At 37.0% G+C, this 16,621-nt stretch overlaps 1 long non-coding RNA gene across 6 annotated transcripts in view; it reads right to left on the reverse strand.

Moving 5' to 3' along the window:
• Positions 1 to 629: 629 nt before the first annotated feature.
• Positions 630 to 16,621, reverse strand: part of LOC135327829 (uncharacterized) — a 42,852-nt gene continuing 26,860 nt past the window's right edge. For 3 of the 6 annotated variants that reach the window (XR_010388228.1, XR_010388229.1, XR_010388224.1), the window contains 3 exons: positions 6,540 to 6,746; positions 5,341 to 5,607; positions 630 to 4,305 (listed from right to left, as the gene is read on the reverse strand). This is a non-coding gene — a long non-coding RNA (uncharacterized LOC135327829). Of the gene's footprint in view, positions 4,306 to 5,340; positions 5,608 to 6,539; positions 6,747 to 7,445; positions 7,591 to 15,770; positions 16,025 to 16,621 lie in introns of all 6 variants that reach the window. The other 3 variants (XR_010388225.1, XR_010388226.1, XR_010388227.1) reach the window with 3 other exon arrangements.

Below are 16,621 nucleotides of genomic sequence, written 5' to 3' on the forward strand. Positions count from 1 at the left end.
CTGAACTCTAGCAGAGGAGAGGTCTGTGACTGTTGGCTTCTTCCAATGATGTTCACTGTTCTAATTAACACATTTCACAACTGAAACCTATGTAAGTAAACAGACTAGAAGAAGGCTCAAGAGCTTTGCCAAATCCAGCTAGTTCAGGCCAAATCATGCCATTGTTCTGTTTTGCTTTTTTTTTTTTTTTTTTTTTTTTTTAAAGTAAATCCTGCATTAGACAGCAAAGAGTGCCCTAAGCTATGTAACAAAACAGAAAGATGACACTAAAGAGTTATATTCTTCAGGGCATGACTGAGTATCTGCAGATATTCTCAGCTTAGCTCCCGCCTTAGAAATGACTAAATTCTATCAGATTTTCCATAGTTCAGTTTAGATCAGACAGTGCTATAGTCCCTTTATAGCTATATTTTCTCATGGTTGAAATTTGTTCAGGGTTAAGGCCTGGGGTTTTTATTAGTTCTTATGTTATAAATCTAGGTTACCTCATTGTAAAGTCTGACAGAAGAGAAGTGGATCTTGAAGGTTTTAAATTCAAATGATATAAGGTCCTCTCAGTACCAGTTTGTAAGGACAAGTTCTGATGTGTATTCAAATCTGGTATTTATTCTAACAGAGTAAACTAAGCATTGTACAGTTTAGGCTTTATTTGAAAGCATATTTTGACAAAATGCATTATCCATGATAAAACTAACAAAAGACTATCTCTAGCAACATAGTTAAAGAATCAAAATGATAACCAAGAGATAAGAAAGTCAGAAAAATAAATGTTGGTGAAATAAAGAAAAATAATTTTTAAAGAACTGGAACAGAGAAATTAGAAAGACTGTGGGAAAAAAATAACAAAAACTGAATAATTAAAAGAAAACAATATCCAGCATCTTTCTAAAGAAATGATGTAAAATGATGGAAAATTGCTTCAAAGAAATCATAAAGTGAAGATAGCAGGCAAGAATGAATTATTCTTCTACTAAGCAATGAAATATTCCATTTTATATTACAGACAATTTTGACTAGAGATAAAAATAAGTAGTACAAGGAAAAAAGAATATTTATTTTTCAAATATTATAATATTGTTGGGAATTAAGTCTCAGAGAGAGCTGTGAAACTATTAATTCTCCTTCAACTTTCCTTTCAGACTTCTCTAGCTACGGCCTCCTAGACTGACATTTCAGTTCATTGCTTTTGTTAAATAAAGTACAGGAAGGACAATTACATATTTGTGCAGCAAACATACTTGACATAGCCCTGGAGAATACACCAGTGGACAGCCCTACTGAACTACAGCATTCCATAGTGCTGAAGCTGCAGGGTGAAAATATTTAGTTCTATAGTCACCTCTTAATTCATTATCGTTCATTGACTACGTCTTCTTCTCCCACCTCCTCTGTCTCTCCCTCCTCCCACACCACCAAAGTGCTATTGAACTTGTAGTCGAGGAGAACAGGGAAGAAGGTGTCTTTAAGCAACATTCACTGTTTTCTGATTCTGAGTGAATCCAAGTGCTGGAAATGCTATGGGAGTATCATCTAGTTACCTCTCTAGCTTGTCTGAAAGATCTCTCTCAGGTGCTACCATCAGTATCCCTACAAAGTAAGACACAGCCTTGCTGTTAGGACCAGATTTAAATCAGCAGATTTACAGAACAGATAAATACTTGTTTTCAGCAGACCATCTATAACTGGTCTGATTGGATCCTTTTATTCTGCTCTGGACTTTTTACCTGATGAAACAGAAATAACACCAAATGTGAAGATGTTGCTGCCTGAGGACCAGGATTACAAAGAATTTGGGCCTTTCTCCTGCATCCCAGCATAGATGTAACATTGCAGACACGAAGACTTCACAACAAATAAATATGTAATCTCATGCTGATGAGTTTGATACCACAGCAGTGACATCAGGAGGCAATTAGGGAAGTCCTGTTAGGTCTTTCTCATCATGGAAATGAAAACACAATGGTTTCATTGTACATATTACTTGTTGGCCGCTGCTATGCAGCTTGCAAGTAGAGAGAATCTCCTCCATACTAACAGATACCACTGACTTGGATTCACAGGGCCTGGTCTAGGGCACTGAGCTGAGCTGTAGAAGTAAGAACTCTAAATATTGGTTGATTGACAATGTAGTATAAATCAGAAAGGATATATCAAGCAATGCATAGTTATATGGAAGCTAGATCAAAGAAAGCATGATTATGTGGATTATCAAGAAAAAAAAAGCAGAAAATGAACTCAGAATGGTGCAATAACTCCAAAATGAACAAAATGGAAATGGGAAGCTATGAAGCAAATGCAGTCATTGATAAAAATAAAATTGCAAATTTCAGTAACATTTCTGAAAGCTTGGTAATATTCAAAAAAAGTGATCATATAAGGTAGGTTTTAATCTATGTACATCTGAATGGGTATATTCAAATTCCTATTTTCCTAACTGTGTATCAAAAAATTCTCTTTATTGCTATGCAGCAAATGCTACATTAGCTTATACATCACTGGGAGATTCATTAACTAAATGCCTGATCCAATTACCATTAAAAACAAAAAGGAATTCAGATTAGGTCCCTATACTCTAGTTAACAATTATTTCAATCGTCATTGCCAATACGCAAACCAGAAAGAACTAAACTTTATTTTATATTCTCATTTGACTTCAGAGGGCTCAAGTTATGTTTTCTTTTCTTGTAATAGAAACAAATCATCCTGGAGATCATTCTGAAACAACAAACAAAATGAAACAAAATAGACCTTTCCACACAGTTATTTGCCTAGATCATTCCTCAGGAAAAAAAAAAATAAAAGCATTTCAACATGTAATATATTCCTGTTAGGGTCCTTTCTCAGCCAGCCAGCTCTCAGTTTAGTGTTTGATCCAAATATGAAACTTTATTATTAGCAGTAGTACTTCAGAGCTCTTTGTTGCAAAATGTCTTTGTTTCGAACAGTAGCCCAGTCACAACCATGATTAGACCATTGCATTGCTCAGCAAGCATCTGAAGCCCTTTCACCATGTCTTGGAAAGACAAATATATTTTTACAGCAGGACAGGGTGACCTGTTCAGTTGTCTAAAGGTGGCTTTGCACTCTTCTCTTATGCTTTCTTAAAATTGTCTGACATAGACACATACAAGCTGGAAAACATTAAATAAAAAGCAGAGCCAAAACCTCCCAAAATATAAGATTACCAGGGAAACAGCTGAAAATATATTAGAGTGGGTTTCATAACCTGCCTGGAAAGTCACCTCATCCCCTAAGACTTAAAATAAAACTTGCAGCAGATAGGAGCTGGACCTGCATCACCCTGACGGGAAAAGGCTCGTTTCAGAGTGTGTTAGAAAACCTGTAGGAATCAAGTTACAGCAGGGTTGCAATTAGGCCTAGTCGTCACTTTTTAGAAACCCTTCAGGTGTTCAGTACAATTATGCTTTGTTATTGTGTATTTGCTGTTGATAATCACCACATTTACCCCCTTTATTGTATTACGTAACATTATTAGTGTGGCTCACATATGTCACTTTGTTTCACTCGATGGGATAAATGAGAAAAGAAAGCACCCAGGTGGATGTGGCCTATCATTTTATGTTTCTGGACAAGACCAAGTGCAACAAGCATTTGACTGTAAATCTTCTTGTTATTTCTTTCTCCCCCATGAGATAAACCACTAAAATTTCATAAGAATTAAATTCATGCGTGGAATAGGTGATTTCATGTAATAAAACTGGTTATGCTCTATAAGTATATACAGACAATACAACTTTCTTAAAACACAGAAAGTATAAAAAGACATTTTTCCATAAAAACAATTCTGCTGTTGTATTGATCATTTTTTGAAAGATTTTGTTAGAGCAAGCCCATGAATTTAAGATGAGACAAAGAACTGAAAATAATAATAGTTTCAACATTGTGGACAATTTAAATATGACCAGTTGTATGAACTGAATGCATTTTTAAACAGGGAGTTTTTATTTTTAAAAATAAATATGCAAAATAATATGAAATATACAAAAAAAAAATCTTGAAAATAGCATGAAATATCAGGATCAGTGTAAAACACCCAGTATAGAGATAATTTTAAAAAACACCTCCAAATGAAGTTGTGGAAAAGGTGAAATCCTCTTTGTTCAAATAATGAAAAATATAATGACAAAGGTATTTAACATGAGGAAAAAAACACAGTATGATTTTCAAAGAAGCTTAAAGGGAACCCGCTACCCTAGGTTCCTTTGAATATTCTGTATTTCATAAATGTGTAGCTACCAGAATTGTCTCCTTATGACAACTTGATGAATGGATCCTTTTGTCAACCTGGATAGTAAGCCAAAAAAAAAAAAAAAAAAAAAAAAAAAGAGAGAGAAATAATTTCATCTTTATATCTTCAATTCTAAAATAAATAAATAAAAAGAACACAACCGTTTTTTAAACTCAGCATCCAAACATAATATCTTATGAGAAATCCCTATGCTAAATTCACTCATCCAGAATATTCCATCACAGACTGTCTTCAAGGTAACCTCTGATGCCAATTTGCAGTCTCTAATGATAAATGTGCATGATGAGTACTGACTCAGAAAATATGAGCTCAAAACATTTTTGAGAACATAAATCAGATATACATTACTATCAAGTCAATAACTATGTTTATTATATTTATGTGTATGCATAAAGTAGGTATATTTAGAGTCAGACTTTTCTTACATGCAAGGTAAAAAAGAGCTGCAATTATAGTCAATGGTCACTATTCTTGAACATGTAGTTCTAAGTATTCTGAAAGCTCTGGTTTTAGATCTCCCAAATGAGACACTCGAAACTGATGGAAACCTTTGACCTTCATCTTCTTCTGTACTGGTTTTCTTCCTGAAAAATGGGGTTAATTTGAGTTTTGTCAGACTAAATTAATTAATGTTTGTGAAGCACTCAAACACTCTAGAGGAAATGAATAGTTCTACCTTACAGCCGTGTTTGAATCATGTAAGGCAAATAAGGCCATGGTGTATACAGTGAACAGTGAAGAGGCAAATATAATATACAACTGCTCACTATTGGAGTATGAGCTATTCTCTATTGGAGTACTAGCTGTTCTCTGTGCTTAATGAGGCAGGGGTCCTACTAACGAAATTACTTGCTTGTGTATTTACAGTGTCATAGGGCATGCAACAAAAGAGGGCTGAATTAAAGTTTCCTGGGCAACCTTAATTCTGGCATCTCCTAACTTTTGAGTACTTGAATCTACAACTTTAATAATGTTCTTTTGTATGTAAGATTATTTGTGTTTTAAAGGCATCAATCATTACAGTATCTAGGCAACACCACATGAAGTAGAAATACCAAATCCTTCATTACAGAGGAACTTGCTTGTTTTCTTCTCTTCCTCAAGAGGAAATAATCCACAGCACAGTGTATCCCACAGCATGCTTCCAGAAGCAACTTTGTCATTAGCAAGGTGCTTGCAGAAAGTGGTCTATTGCTGAATGCTCCATTAGATTCGAGGACAAGCTTAAGCTCTGGCAGTATGTTCCACAGTGGAGAAACTCCACTGAAAATTGAGTGCCTCCATCTCCTTGGAGTTAAAGCTTTTGTGAACTGCAGTGTCACCATCAAACGCAATAGCTGCAAGAAAAAACCAATGCAAAAGAGCAAGTTGGAGAAGGTGAGCTGAAGGGATGTATAGCCAAACAGGCATTGTAGGGTACTGCAGTGAATCCAGTGTTGCATAAGTGGCTAGTTGAAAGAAAATTATGATACAACCTATTTTCATTCATCCTTGGTAGCAGCTGCATCACTGAAGAATAACAAGCTGTAATTTCTGATGAGTTTCTATTGGAGTACATTATAACCCATTTCTGTGGTGGTTAATTGTGTGCCTTGCTTCCATTGAGACCTCTAGCAAAAATTGGATTGATACGAACAGGGTGAGGTAGAGCTTCTGAAGAAGAGAAATGCATGGCTAGCTGAAGTCTGGGAAGCCCTGTAATCCACAATATTTCCCTAAATGTATCTTTGGAAATGTTCATCGGGAGAGGCATGGAGAAAGATACTTGTACAGGAGGACCTTCTGAGTCTATCCTAGAGTAAGGACATGTGCAGGAAGGCTGTGCAGTCCCGTGCCACCCGCAGTTGTGCTAAGTAACTGGAGAGGGCCCCTCTGGCTGATGCAGACTGGAAGGAGGGAAAGTTTAAGCCCTTTTGCTTTCAGCAGATCTGGGCCTGAGACATAGCCACACACACCTACCAGACACACTGTGGTCAGATAGGAAAACATCACTCTTTCCCAGGAGATCTTATAGGCTGATTATAACGTGTAATAGAGGAAGATTACTGGGAGAGCTCAGCTTTCTTTTCAGTGAGGCTGATTTCAGTGGAAGAACAATGCAAAAGTTTAGCTTCTTGCATTAATTTTTATTTGGCTGCCTTCAGAAAAGGCACTACATCATGTATCTTCTTCTTACTTCATGTTACAGCTCCACTTGTATCCACTTGAATGAGAAATCCCCCCTACCCTCATTTTGAAATAGTGTTTTCTCACTGAATGAAATGATTACCTGTCTCCAGTATTATCTTTCTCTCGTCAGTCTCCATTATAACTCTTTCTGTATTCTGAAAATGAGAACTGACGTTTTGAGGAAGGTATTTTAGACATGCAAACAGGTATCCTTTTTATAATTCATTTCTTGCTCTTCAATTTCTGTTAAGTGCTTGGAACCACCATCAGTCACTGCCCATGTACATTTGCTTTTGAGAGGGATTATCTGCAAAGCAAGAACAATTTTTTTTGTATTACTGTCTGCTACTTTGTAAGGAAATATATTAAAAAAAACCCAAAAGATCTTGTTGTTCTTTTTACTGTTTCATTTTTAAATTTGAAATATTAAAATGGCAGTGTAAAAATCAGTATTATTTCAGCTTCCGCTTCCTTTACCCGCATCACTTTAAGGGATGACAGCTGCAACATGGTATCTCAGGAGAATTTGTGGGATGATCTGGCTGTAACCCTTTATCAAAGAGAGACTCTGATGTTTCTAATGAAAAGCAAACAGAAAGATATGAGTTTTTCCCCTTATTAAGGGCTGAAGCGGTGATGGAACACTCTTCTTAATACAAGGAGCATTACAGTGTAAGAGCAGGTTTATTTTGCTGTGCTACAGTTTAGCTTTTTTCTCCAAGTGATAACTGTTTAAACAGAAGTGCAAGAAATATAAGCTGTATTTTGTTGTTTACTTAGATTTCTCCAGGAGAAAAAACAAAACGAAACCAAAAGCAGTCTCACCATTGCAGAAATACTTCATTAGCTCACCAGTAATTCATTCAATCTCTCTCCTGGAAAGGATTCAAGTTAGAGGCCAGTAAAGGCATTTAGAGTCAAGTGAAATGCTCCTGTAGAATTTACATTGCCAATCTGTTGAAGCTGAAGCTGAAATAAGGCTGATGATGAAAGTAAGGTCCCACACCTCTATAATGGGAAGCACTACCGTATCAGGCAGTGCTGGTGGGTGAGCAGGGCAAAACCCATTCTTGTCTCCCTCTGCCCTCTACGTCAATCTGCACTTGGTCTTCATGGATTCCAGCATGGATTCCTTGTCATGCACGTACCCTCTAGGAAGAGAGTAACATTATAAATTTTGGTTGCAGTTCTCAGACAATACATTATCCTGCCATAGTACCACAAAACAAAGACAAGAAAAAAAGATGTCATGTATTCCTGTAAAACTACATTACACAAAATATCCTTCCTCCTGATTCAATGAATTTCCCAGCAATGCTAATAAGGTTGGCTACTGCATAGCTATCTCCTGAGATAATTGCCATAAGTAGCCTATAGAGCTGATTGAGAGAGAACTTCACCATTTTTTGCAAAACAAGAATGGAGGAGGATCCAGCAAAACTGAAAGATAACAAGTCCAAAATGACCAATAAGGGAAACTTTTTCAAAGAGTACCAAGGCTTAGAAATGCTTTTCCCAAAGATGTTGTGGATTCATGGAGAAGTGTATAGGTTCAGAAGCTGATTAGACATATTCATAGAAGAAAAAATCATGAAAAGTTAAAAAGCCTCTAAGTTATCAAGTTCTGGAGGCAGCAAGTATCCTGGGAAAGAACACTTCCTCACTTACGCTGTTGTAGGCAGCTATTGCTGACCTTCATTGGAGACAAGATACTAGGCTAGACAGACTTCTCATCTGGCTGAGTACTTCCATTGTGATGTTCTTATGACATTATAGAATAAGTTCCCCAAGATAGTAATGCCACTTTCTTATTCTATCTCTTTGGCCTGAAGTCACTTCCATGTAGCTACAAAATGTACTGACAAAATGTCGACATACTATTCTTACATGAAGAAAACCTCTTTGAGAAAGATGTGTGATGGCTAAAAATTTTGAGTGGAACTTATCTAATTTCAGACATTTAAGAGTTACTCATCTAAGTAAAAGATAGTCACCCCTGGCTCCCCTTATGGTCAGTGGGAGCTTTTACAGAACAGCTCATTTCTCCTCTTCAAAACATCTATATTAGGATAAGATGTATAAGCCTTGGGAAGTATAAGTTTTCTTTTATTGACTGTGTTAAAGAAAATCTATCTAAGGTGATTGTCTTAGATAAATAAGACACCTTTTAGGGGTCTAAAAGATGTCTGCTCTTGGTTGCCTTATAAATCTGATGAACCTAATGAATCTGATACCTGATGAAATGTGATGTTATTAGGGTTCTAATAAGGGTCGATGTGATTTACCTTAGGTGTTATGTCTGCCATATTAAGAATCTGTATGCAATTTGAAAATAATGGCAGGATATTAACCTTTGTTGAACATTCAATGTGCTACAAATCTCATTCATGTGCAAACAACCACTGCAATATTATTTGCAACACTAAATGCAAAATATTCATTTTTATTTTGCTGACACAAGAAAGTTTAATCCTAAAACAAAATACTGCAAAAAAAAAAAACACCCTAATTTGCTTGCAAGGTACTATTTATTATTTCTGTCAAAACGGTACTAAAAAATCTCAGTTATGTCTCCAGTCCTACCATGCTTGGTACTACATAAACTTAAGAAAAAAGATTCCTTGATCTGCAAAAACTTAACTCTCAGGGAGAATAAATATTAATGTTTTTTTTCCTCATAGCTTCATCACAAGAAGGTTTTTTTCAGATACTTTCAGACTAATAGGAAGAATTGCATATAATAAAGATTGCAGCACCAGTACCCTGATCCTTTTTAGCAACATTCTGGAAAGTGCTGAGCACTTTCAGATTTTGTATTCCATACTTGCCTTTGAAGTAATTTTTCTTTCTGGTCACACAGAGGCAAACCTGGAAGGAAGCATGTCTCTCATTTTTTTCTTCCTACCTCACTTGAAACAGAAAGTGGAGGGGGGGGAAATGACTTTGAGAGGTTAGTTTTGCAAGGTCTTTCTGTTTTGGCCACAGAATTACAGGATTACAGCTAAGGTTGGTTACAGGATTCACTAGCTTGCTGGTGAAGCTGATGGAGCTTTCATGGTATATAAGCCAAACAGTAAATGAGCAAGAAGCAACCAGATAATGCAGAAGAGTTCCACAGACAATTCCACATCTTCAAAATTCCCTACTTTGATCTGGAACAAAGAGGCAAACACATGAAATATTGTTGTACAGCAAATACTTCTCACTCCCCTTTTTTTGTTTCTTGGAAGAAAAATGATTGGAAGGAGAACGATAAACAGCCATGTAGCTGAAGCTGATGCAATACTGATTGAATTTAACCAAAATCACAGAAATTATAAATATCCCATAGTATTTATCTTGATAATTGTAGATTAAATTCATATTTTATACTAATCTTTTATAATAATTAAAAAAATAATATTACTATGTATCTTAAAACATATCTTGCAAATAAAAAGTAACTCCTGAATTTCTTAGCCTTTAACCTGATGACACCAAAATGTTCCAGTCTTTATTCTATAGATGAAGGAACAGGTTTGGTTTAACTTAAACAGTATAAACAAAAAGATAATCAAGGGTCATCTAAATATCACATCATGTTGTTTTTAAAAATTGCCTCATTCTCACTTTGCTGTTGAAATAGAATTATAGACAATAGTTAAAACACTACAGTCTGTATAGTACGACAACAAAAAACTTATATGACAGAAATGCTTCATCTGTTTTGTGTTTTTGGTTTTAAACAGAGAAAATGTTATTAATGGATGGAAAAGGGTTAACCCTGAATTGATTTTTTTTAATATCGAGTAATAGTCAAAGGCATTAAAGGTAAAGCTGTTCCAACCATTTAAAATACTTCTCTTTCTCACGGTTTTCTGGGTGAATAGCCGTTGTGGCCTTAGCATCTATTGTATTTTCATTACTGGATAAATTCCCAAGACTTTCCATGTGTATCAATGTGATGTGGCCAACTTTCAAATACATATTCTTAAAACTAAGCTCAATGCTGCATGATACAGAATATTTTAGTCCAGTCAAAGAACAAAAGGCAGTCAGAAGAACATAATAACCTTTAACAATGCAAGATATGTTAAAAAGAATGATACCAACTTTAGCTGGATTAGTTGTACAATTATATATGTTATATAAGTATATATATATTATATATAATGACTATATGTTTTGCTGGGTCAAACCTAACAACTATGCTATCATACTGATACCAATGAGATTAGGTACCCAAATACTTCTTTCTGTCAACTTGAGCACCCAAATGCATAACCTGGCAGACTTTATTTAGGTAATTCACTGCCTTATACCTTCTTCTTCCAAGCTTGCGAACTATGATAATGGTTGGTTGATTTTGATTTTTTTTTTTAACTTGGCTTGTTTAACTTTAATACGTAGTAAATAGTCTTTTATGTCTTTTAATGCTTGGCACTGTCAGAAAGGTAAACATCATCTTCCTGAGAGATGCCAAAACCCTATAGGCTCTGGCTGCGTGCACAGCCAAGATGTTTCTTTTCACAGGAACCAGATTTACAGTGGAACTAGATTTACAGTTTCAAATTGGCAAAGAGGTCTTATGCGGAAGGATGATAATCAGGTATGAGAAAACTCAATTGGAAAAGTACTGATGTTACAGAAATATTTTTCCATGTTGTAACATGAATTTGAGGATTCTTTACCTAAGTATGAGTTACGTATGAGTACGTTGTGAGACAGCCACCCCTGAGGCATAGTACAGCTCAAGGTGCAGAGCAGTGAACTCCCCAGAGGAGTCATGATTTACTGCTGACCACACCTACAGCATTTATAAAATGTCAATACAGCACATCTTGGTGTGGGAGAGAAAAATACAGCTAAGCAATGCTTCCTTCAACAATGAAGAGTTCTTGTTTCCCAAGGTTTATGTCTTAGCTGCATGTTTTCACTGAGTTTGAAAGCTTTTCTCTTTTTTCAAATCAGAATCTATCATGCTAATGCAATTTAGCAAACCAGCTACTGTATAAAACTCCTCCAAAGGAATTTTGTGCAAAGATTCAAAGTTCTTCTTTCTTTCCTTTATACACATGAAAGAAGTTCCAGTGTTTGTGGATGAGATGGAGATGGAACTACATGGATCTAGAGGCCCTTTACTGTCCACAAAGAAATCCTGGGCAGGCATATAGGCCTCACCACTCTGTTTCACTCCTCTTTCTTATACACTAGTGCTGATACAGCTTTCATGAGGGAATCTGGTGTTAACCTACACTGGTATGAAATCCTAGTAAAGTCAATGGGGGTGTTGTCATTGTATCTTCTAAGCCTACAGACAAAAAATTGTAGTAGAGCCATCTGTGGCATGGTCTGTTCAGGAATAACTGACTAGCAAGAGATCATGAGGGAGAGCCATGTCATTCTGGGTAAGCTTTTAATCAGTTCCTAGAGGGCAGCAGCTTTTTACTGCATGCAAGATGAAATGTTGATCAAGAGGTGACAGGAATAGATAATTTTTGCTGTATTTCTTAGAAAAAAACACTTGGCTTTCTCAGAACACCTCAGATTTATTGTCTGTAAGCAAGTGGTGGACATTTTAAAACAAAAAAATCTTACATGAAAACTGTCTAGCTCAGGAGCATTTTTACATACTGAGCGAGTTCATTTCTCTGTCAGAAATAAGCCTTGTGTTTTAAAGGTATTCAGTGAGGATCTGTATGAACATGTTTGCAACAAGCAGAGTCACACCCTGCTGCATGGGGTTTACAGCATACCTCCCTCACTATGAATCAGAGAAGGAAACACAGCTTGAAATTTTGGCCTGTTTTTTGCAGACTGCAGGTGTCCCAAAGTAGTTGGAAAAATTATGCGTAAACTTTTCCTGAGAACAGAACAACAGAACATTTCCATCCTTCTTTAAAGCTCAGCTTATTAAGAAACACAGTTTCTGGAAGGCAGCTCTTCCTATTACTAACTTCCACGACAAACGTCACAATATTATGAAGTGCCTACTGAGCACACTATCAGGGGAAGAGTATCAGCGGATGACTGACCATCTACAGCAGAAGATGGATAAGTGAGCTGAAAGATTAACCATTAAAGATAAAAAATGGATAAAGAGAAAGTAATCATGAATTACTCGGAATCATATTTCAGCCATTCCAGAGTTAGCTTGTAAGCCCTCCAATTAGATATCTGACGGAATGCTTTGGATAAAAATTACTCTTGTGTTACTGTTCAAATTGAGAAATTTTGAAGAAAAGTTTATAACAAAATGCTTTATTCATGTATACCACGAAATACCATCTGACATGTATACATTCATATTTATATCCTGGGTTTATCTATTTGTTGAATAGCTGCTCATAAATGACTCCTTGGGTGAAAACTTGGATTCCAGAATATAACTGTCCTCATCCCCTCAATTTCAAAAAAAGGAAACCAAATATCCCTGATAAACTTGGCCAGGAGTGCTTTACAAAGGGAGATAAGTACATCAATAAAAACATTTGAAGATGACAAAATCAAAACACAAAGCGATGACATGATTTTCCCAAGGTAGATAAAAAGCCAAAAGCCGAATGGAAAATGGTCCTTGCCTTCATGGTTCAGGGGTTTGTCTGGTTCACGGTAGTGTGCAAAGCTGAGAACATTACCACAGATGAAGATTCCTCTGACTTGCACTTTGAGGACAAATAATGAAATTCAACAAGAATGAACAGATGCAAATAGACCCTGGCAACAACCCAGGCTGGTGCCTGACTGGTAGAGGAGCAGCTCTGCTGAAAAGGACTGGGGGCTGTGGTGGGCAGCGAGCTGAGCACGAGCAGGCAGCATCCCCTAGCAGCAAAGATGGTCAACAGCATCCTGGGCTGTGTCAACAGGAGCACGGCCAGTAGACCCAGGGAAGGTATTATCTCCTTTTACTCAGCACTAGTCAGTCCACATCCATAACACAGCGTCCATTTCTGCCCTCTGCCAATACAAGATAGATGGTGATAAACTGGAGCAAGTTCAGTGGAGGCCACCAGGATAGTCAGAGCTGGAGCATTTGCCCCATGAGGAGAGGCTGGGTGAGCTGGGCTTGTTCAGCCTCAAGAAGAGATGGCTTGAGGGGACATGACAGCCCCCCCAGTGCCTATGGGGAGATTATTGAGGAAACAGAGCCAGGCTCTTCACTGCAGGGCATGGCAGGAGGATTAGAGACAAAATCATAAGTTGTAACGAGACGTTCAGACCGGGTATAAGGAGAAATTTTCTCCCCACAAGGACAGCCAAGCAGTGGAGGAGGTTGCCCAGAGAGGTTGTGCCATTTCTGTCCTTGGAAGTTTTCAAGACCCAACTGGATAACGACCTGAGCAACCTGGTCTGATCTCATAGCTGACTCTGCTTTGACAGGATGCTGGACTAGAGACCTCTGGAGGTCCCTTCACACCTGAGTAATCCTATGATCCTATGACACTGACTATGACTAGTCATACATTATGCACAAATTTGTACACTAAAAGTCAACTGTCCCACAGAATAAAGCATTAGTGTTATGTACAGGATTCCTGAATGGGTTTTCAAATTTACTCTTTCAGACTAATCCAAGTGAAAATCCAAGCTGAAAAATATGAATTAGTATCTGTAAACATTGTTCAAGAAAATGGATGTCTTCCAACAGTTAGCATTAGGAAAAAGTATAGTAAACAGTAACCTAATCATTCCTAATAAACAATAACCTAAATCATTCCATTAATGACATTTTAGGGGTACCGTTTTCATGTCACTTATTACAGGTATTGAGTACATCTGCTTTAGAAAAACAACATTCTTCACTGTAACTGCAGTTGAAAACAAGCTTAGTGACTGTTGGTAGAGTTCAATAACATTCAATTACAAAATACACTAGGGATTGCTCCACGTAATTATGGGTACAATATTGGTGGTACATATTTCTGTAAATGCTCAAGTATGTTGGCATTGTTAGTAAAGACCTGTCATTTCTAATAATTTTGTTGTTGCCTTTTTTTTTAATTGGAGCACCACGTATAACACGTAAAAAGTGATGGCAAAATCCTCTTAGGCAGTTTGAATTGCTGCTTCAGGGATAACATGGAATTTTTTTGATAGAAATGAGAATCATTCTCAGGCAGTCAGAAGCTGCTTCTAACTAATACTGAGGTCTGTTATCAGAGATAATCCCTTCAGAAGTCTGCAGCTGGCCAAAAAGCTTGAATTTCTGTATTTCTGTTGTACTACATTTCATATTGCTCAAGCTTCTAATTCCAAAAAACTGCCATTGCAGTCCGCTTTGAAGATACATCTCATGATACAGTGCATAAGCAAGGACAAACAATACTGGTTCAGATCTGCTAGGTGGCAATTCAGACACATCCTCCACAAGCTTTGTACTTCCAATTTTCTTGTGACACAATGAAATCCTTTGCCTTGATGAAAATAGTGGCTCACCACTAAACACAGTATTTTGCAGGCATCTTCTCACACTTCTACTCAGCATAATTGCATGACTTTCAAACTAATTGGACCACAGAATAATCTTATACCATATTTTAAAAGATTCACAATGAGCTCCTCGTTCCAAATGTGTTTATATATGACTAAGACATTACAGCTTAAACAAAAAATTCTTTTTTTAAACTTCTTCATATTATTACCTCCTCCTCTTTCTTTTTGCTGTTCTAGGTGTTCCAGAGAGCTACTAATAATGGTATAAAGAAGAATCCTTTGCCTATAGTGATGGAAATGCAAGGCTGCTTTTAAGCTGGGGCTTTTGTCTTTTTACTTGTTTCTCCTACGTATTTGCTCTATCAGGCTATTGCATACTCTACTGTTTAAACCTTTATCTGTCTTCCCAAGTTGAGTGCTAATGTCTATTTGCTTTTGCTGGCATTCAGTCAGCTAAATCAAGAAAATCAGTGGTGAATATATAATTTTTGGCTATGGATAGCTTTAAAACTAACCTGGTTGGAAGATCCTTAGATTAGCTAGACGGGATTGCACACTCAGGGAACTTAAAAATGAAAAGGCTGAGTCTTAAAATTGGTATTATTCCAAGTGATTCACCTCAGAATCAACTCAATGTTTAAATAACAATTTATTCTTTTTTTCCAGGCCCCTTCCCAAAGCTTCCAATGTCATTTTAAACCTTGGAAATAAAAATCTTAGTAAGTCTGTTCCTTTTCTACTTGCAAGAAGAGAACAGGTTGAAATATGTCTAAATTTAACTTCTTTCCATATGTGTAAACTAGCATAATGATTAAGTCATCTAAGTGTGAACACAGTTTTACTAATAAGGGGATTCCATGAACCTCAAAGCCAGGAAATGTCATATCCTCTGTAGTCCCTAAATGCAAATATTCCGCACCTGTCAACCTATGCTGGGACTCTCTGAAGCTCCTCCCAAGTTGAGTCAGTGTTGCCAGAAATGCAGTCTGTGGTCTCAACCAATATCCCAGAAGAAGCAGATAAAGAACTAGAATCCAGTTCCTAGAAGAACCCCACAATAACAAGTCTTCATACTGCCTCTTATAGCGATGCCTGGCAAAGTAGCATTGCATACATCTTCTCAGCAGACAGATTTAGCTCATGTTCCTAGATCCAGAGGGCCAAATGCTGCATCTGCAACAGTGATCAAGGATTTAAAGCACTACAGGTTTTGTCTACTTCCCATCCCACCTGTTGACAAGCACAGGATGCTCTAATGCAGAGATTTCTCCTGAGCAGTAAATGAGAAGGAAAATACCAAAGGATGTCTGCACAATATTGTTCAACACAGTGTGTCAGTTGCACAAGCATATTTTTTGTTTTACTCCAAGAAAGACCTGCCTCATATCTGACACCTTTATCTACTATGGTTGTCAGAGTACATGTACTTGCTTTAAGTTGCTGTCCTTAGCTTTGTTTCTCTTCTCATCACTCTTATTTGTGGCTCCTTCAAACTTCTAGCACTGTGTTTATCCAGGAAATAATGAGGTGCTGATATAAAGACATGCGCGATAATCAAAACCCTTCTAGGTTCTTCTGGGATATGATAGCTCAGCCTGCCTTATTTTCAGCACTGCTTGGAAACAACAGTGTTGACAGGACCCTTGTGCTATTCCTAGGAGTCCTGTTAGTTTAATCACAAACATCTAAGTTTTCTTTTTTCAATGAGCAGCCGCAACTCTGTTGCTTAACATTTTCCTCCTTGGAACCCAAAGATTCTACAATTAGAGA

The sequence above is a fragment of the Dromaius novaehollandiae genome, chromosome 3 (genome assembly GCF_036370855.1).
Source record: "Dromaius novaehollandiae isolate bDroNov1 chromosome 3, bDroNov1.hap1, whole genome shotgun sequence".
NCBI lineage: Eukaryota > Metazoa > Chordata > Aves > Casuariiformes > Dromaiidae > Dromaius > Dromaius novaehollandiae.